The following is a 6,547-nucleotide window of genomic DNA, read 5'->3' as shown; positions in this document are numbered from 1 at the left end:
TTTCAGAAAAAGTTGTCATTTTGTTGTTGTGGTTTCATAATATATCGGATTTATATATATATATATATATATATATATATATATATATATATATATATATATATATATAAATATATATATATATATATATATATATATATATATATATATATATATATATATATATATAAAAATTATATTAGTGTATTCTACAAACTGAGTGCTCAATTTTATAAAAGAATAGTGCAATAAATTAGTAAAAAAACTTATCTAATTTTTGAATAGTTCATAGCTGTGTTTCTCCATCAGTATGTTGATCAGAAAGAATACATTTTACATGTGGATTTACATTTGGTAGAAATATTCTTCCCGATGAACCTACGATGGTGAAACACGGCATTAAAGTAATCAAAAATTAGATAAGTGTTTTTACTAATTTATTGCTCTGTTCTTTTAGAACTTTGAGCACTCAGTTTGTAGAATACACTAATATAATTTATATATATATATATATATATATATATAAAATAAATATATATACCCTAATATATATATATATATATATATATATATATATATATATATATATATATATATATATATATATATATATATATATATATATTAGGGTAGGCCAAAAACAAAATATTTTGAGAATTTAACATGTCTGCAAAAAAACGTGATCCTTTTCACATATGAATACAAACTCTAAAAAAAAATTTGGAAAAAAATATCATTGAGTGTTGCCGAATTTGATTTGATTATTTTCATTTTTAGTCTAAAATATGTCAAAATAAGGATTTTGTAGGAAAGTGAAAAAAGATTAAAATTTTTATATCTATAGGAAATATTTGTTATTTGAGGCTGTACATTTAATAGGCAACACATTTTTGAACCGTTTTGGACCTCCCCCATGTATAATTTTGTGTTACTTGTTTATCAACTCCTCCCCCGCCCCCTCTTTTATGCGCAGTGCTATTATTGTTAAAAAAGATATATCTCTAAGTAATTTTTTGCTAAAAATTTACTGAATCCGCTATAATAAGAATTGTAATTAAAAGGTTTTTTTCACGTCACATTGTAGCTAACCACCCTTTCCATGTGATATTTGGTGACACTTTCAATACCCCTCCCCCATATGGGGAGGGATTTACCACAATACAAAAAATAACTGCTTTTATAACCCCTTTTTAAATCATATATTGCCTGGATTACAGAAGAGTTATTTTATTTGGAATTTTTTTGGGGTCTAATTAAAAACAGAAAAGCTAATGAAAAAGTGGTTATTATTTATACTCAGCTAAATCAACGAATAATTGCTTATTATTAAAATTGCCTACAACTTTTCTGTGATTTTCAACCACGTTAAAAACTTCGTTTCGTACAGCCTCGTCCTAAAGATAAGAAATATTATTTATCTATAATTTATTCTAAAAGTAGATTTGTATGATTATTTAGATTTTTATTCATAATTTCTTCTCAACTAATTTTACGGTTTACCTTTGTAAGTATTTGGAGATAATCAGAACACAACTTAATTCCTCTCTCGGCTGCGTCATTAGTCACTTTTAGAGTTTTGATAAACAGCTTCATTTTCAAATAATAGGCATTGTCGTCCCATTCTGAAGAAGGAATTTTAAGCCATTTTCCATCATCTTTTAAATTATGAAAAATCAACCAAGTCTTGTTCCCAATATAAGATAAAATATCGGAATTTTTTCTAATCACTGGAAGAGTTGGTTTACCGCAATTGATACCAAGTGGTTTTCCGTATTCTAGCATTTTTTTTTGCAATTTTATCTTTATCATTTAGAGAAAGTTTATTTGAAAATAAACTTAATACAGACACCTGCTCGGTTAGATACCAAGAGTGTCTGCTTAAAACATATTGGGCTTTTTCAGCAGGTACACCGAAGTTTGGTATACCTTTAAGTGCTTCTAGATCATTAAATAATTCTATATCATTAATTGGTGCATCGCAAGCCTTTGACGCTTCTAACCAAGCTTTAATGTAAATGGCTGAGCTAAAAGTCAAAAAGATTTTAAGGTTTTTTAAATCAGATTCGGGTAAATCTTTTTTAAATATTAACATCTTTGGTGCATACAGCAAATGCGCCATCCATCTTGCATGATGATGAGCACCACATGTTTTCCATTTCTTGGGCTCTTCTCCACCTAATTGAAAAATTACTAGTTCTGCAGCCTCTTTGTAATCTTCTCTTGGGTGATGCTTAGAGTGCAATACTTTCTCTAAGAAATTGCGAGTTTCACTTGCTTTTTGTTTTAAGAATGAATTTTCAAGATCAAGGGATCTATTTGAAAGTTTGAGAGGAATTTTTTTAGAGTGAAGCCATTCTTTTTGAAAATTATTAAACTCTCTATAATCATTAGATGATGTCTCTTTTTGAAATAACGCTTTCGACCCTAGGATTAATTCTAAAACATGATGACGACATGCAAGCCAGAAAAGCGTTTTTATAGATTTGCATTCTTCAAGAAGAGTTGCCGCTCCGTTTCTTACTCCAGTATTACAAGCCGTTGTATCGAAAATTTGGGCAACAATATTATCTTTAAGATCCCATTTTTCTAAATCTTCTATGATTCCTTTACATATAGAATGACCTGTGCCTGACTGAATAGGTTTAATAGATAAAATTTTACCTTCCTCGCAGTTTGGAAAACCACTTACTAAAACAGTTAAATAGTCAAACTTTTTACCAGATATTTGCTTCATAAGTTTCCCATCCCAGTGAAGAGTTAAATAATCTAATCTAACTTTTTTTTTAAATTCTGCCATTATATTTCTTGCCATAATTTGTCTATTTTGCTTACGTGCTCTTCTAATTGTGTTTATTGAAATATCTACATCATTAGCTTTAACCCCACCTAAAAAATACAGAATATAATTTTTCTTATCAACTAATCACACTAATAAAAAACTCATGAAACTGATTAGTGATTTAAATATCAATCAAAAAGTAACCTAGAACCAGGATTGCTGAAACATTCATCATAAGCTGTGCGTTTGATAGTTTAGATCTATCAGCAGTTGCTGTTATCATTTAATGACAAACAAAGTTTCTTGGCAAATTTAAATTGATATTATCTGATACAACATTTTCCATTACACCCGCAAAAGATTCAAAATTATTTACTTCATAATCAATTTTAGAAGAGCTCTGAGAATCTGAGTACATAGAACCTCTAGACGCAGCAAAAAATGATTCTTCAGTTGAGTCACTATCACTTTTATAAACGCTGAAATCAATTTCTTTATCATTTAATTTTCTTTTTTTTTCTTTATCGATTCTTAATTTTTCTTTTTCTTCCTTCTCTATTTTTCTTTTGACACTCAATTTTAACAAATTATCTTTTCCACCTAGTCCTCCGGTTTTTACTCCACTTTTGAGTGTTGAAAACCAGAGAATATCTTCTTCTGCATTTAAATTTGATCTGGTTTTTTTAACATATTCTTTCCAATTCGGAGAACTAATATCAAAAAAATTATCCATTATTTTTCTAAAGCCTTGAATAAGTAAATCTTTTTTTGAAAAACATTTATGTTTAGACTTTGCAAGACTTCTCCATTTATCATGTAACTTAATAATACTTTCAATAATATACTTTTCCTGCTTGCAAGGAATATCAGCTTTATCCTAAAAAACTTTAACGGTTTTCATTGTTAATTTTGCAGCTAATTTTAATTTTGAAATGTTGCTTTTAGTACCTAATTCTTTTGTACATTTAGAAAACACTTGAATTGAATTGTTCATCATTTTTAATTGATACATTAACAAGCAAAACAGAAGATGAATTTAAGTTTATTTTCAAATTGAAAAATAAAGTTATTTTTGGAAATAAAAAATTTAAGTTATAAAAATCTTTAAATAGTATAAACCTAAAAAATCTGTAGACATCTCTAGTAGTAGGCAGAGAACTGGTATTAATATCTGCCAGCAGATATCCAACCAACCATAATTCATTTGTCGATTTCAATACTTTTGAGTATTTCTTTTTAATTGACTCAGTCAAATTATTTTTTACAGACAAATTCTCTTTTCTTTTTTGTGTATGCAATGCCATGTTAAAATGTTAAAATGAATTAAATTTTATGACTGCTAGAAAAATAATAAAACGTAAAACATCTTCATTTCTTAAAAACGAATGGAAAGATGAATATGATTATAGAATTAATAAATTTAGTTGCTTTCTTAAAAAATATATTAGTGTTAAGATACGTGCTTCTTCGTTTTTTTTATTAACCTTGTTTTTTAAATTATCTTTAAACACATCTAAGCCAACTTTGTTGTTTGAAAATAACAAGTTATTTTATTTTAAATCAAAAATCTTTAAGTATCGTAAAATTTCATGGTATTTAATTATATAAAAAAAAATTTTAATTACATTTCTTTTTGTACGTAAACTTTATGATTAAGCGGCTGTTACTTATGCAAAATATTTAGAAAAAAAAAGAATAATTCGAATCAAAATACAACAAATTAGTTAAAACAGATAAAACACTTCTGCATGCTGCAGTAGATTATGCTGCTTACATTATTTTTAAATAAACAAGAATGCGCCGCGTGTATTGTTTGTTTACATGAAATACAATAGAAATATGCCGTCATTAGTAAATATTATGCCGAACAAATTAAAAAACGGAACAGAAGTAATGGAAGTTTTGTGTTTTGGATTTAGTCATATAACTGAAACTTAAAATGAAATTCGGCAGAACTTAGAGATGAGCTACATAAACACTTTCATACAAAAAATGATTTTTATAGTAAAAGGAACAATATTTTATGCAGCTACTAGAAAAATTGATACTTTGAAAAATATATGTGGGACTGTGGCCTACCCTAATATATATATATATATATATATATATATATATATATATATATATATATATATATATATATATATATATATATATATATATATATACATATATATATATATATATATATATATATATATATATATATATATATATATATATATATATATATATATATATATATATATATATATATACATATATAAAGATCTTTTTTTTTGAAAATCAACTATAAGAACCTATAAAAATAAGGATTAAATATTATGTGATAATTTTTTTTAATCATTTTTTTGTGAAAAAGTTGAGAACCACAAAGAATTTTTGGTGCTAAATGCGGCGAAAAACACTCGAGAAATTGGAAAAATAATAAAGTTGAGAACCACAAAGAATTTTTTGTGCTAAATGCGGTAAAATCACTCGAGAAATTGGAAAAATAATAAAGCGATCACATAGTTCGGTGCTAGCAATCATCAAAAGTTTCAAAGAGACAAAATCTTACGTTGATCGCCATTGTTCTGGAAGACCGCGTTTGACAACACCGAATGATGATCGCCTTTTAATCAGGTTGGCAAAGAAAAATCGAACCATACCGTCGCATGAATTAAGAAGGGAATGGAAGCTTTCAAATAGACGTCAAGCATCGGCATCACTTGTACGTAGGAAACTAATAGCTAACAATATGTTATGGAAAAAAGCTGTTCTAAAACCGCGACTTACCAAACAACACATAAAAAAGCGAAACGAATTTTGCCAAAGCGTCAAAGAATGGTCTAATAAGAAAAATGGAGGACAGTAATGTTCAGTGATGAGATGAATATCGAGGTTGATAACCAAAAAAACCGAATTATGATTCGCAGGCAGACTTCAGAAAAATATAATCTCAATTGATTCGCTCAAAGAACAAAACAAGATAGCGGGTTGGTTGAAGTATGGTGCTGCATGACATATTATGGTCTTGGTGTGTTTAAGTTATTTGATGGTCGACTCAACTCTATTTATTACGTCGATATTTTAAATAATAACTTGTTACCATCAATTGATGCACTTGAGCAAAGCGTTCCGTTCATTTTTCAGCAAGACAATGTACCATGTCACAGAGCTAAAATTGTCTCTGAATGGTTTGAAAGCAAAAATATTGAGCGTCTAACTTGGCCAAAATATGCATTTTTTTTAAGTATTTTTTAAGTATTTATAAAATATTCCATATATATTCTAACATCTAGTTAAATATATATGGAATATTTTATAAGAATAAAATAAAAATGAATATTTGAACTATTTTCAACAATTTAGGTAGCAAGTACGATTGTTTTTGAACATGTTTTTATAGAAATAAAACAAAAATAGAGACACTAGTATTTTTGATAACATAAAATATTTTGGGTACTTTAAAGTTGGTTTAAAAAATTATATCTGAAGCTGATTTTTTTTTTTTTTTAATAATATATGCATATTAGGATTTAATAAAATCATATCGATCAAGTCCAACCTATATATTTTTGTATTGCCTGGACAGTGTTGTGTTTAAATAATAAAATGACAAAAATTACAGATTTTTTTTTTTTAATTTTGGCCAAAAATCAAGTTTTTCAGACCACTGTGCGTTGGTTTGACCTGAAACTTTTTATATTAGGAGAATTTAGAAAAAAAATCTTTTACTTTTTTTTAATGTTAGTTAAAATTCTTTGTCGTTTTATTATGAATTCTTTTATGAATTCTTATTTTGGT

This window comes from Hydra vulgaris, chromosome 09, assembly GCF_038396675.1.
Source record: "Hydra vulgaris chromosome 09, alternate assembly HydraT2T_AEP".
NCBI classification, from domain to species: domain Eukaryota; kingdom Metazoa; phylum Cnidaria; class Hydrozoa; order Anthoathecata; family Hydridae; genus Hydra; species Hydra vulgaris.
This window is presented reverse-complemented; position numbering follows the sequence as displayed.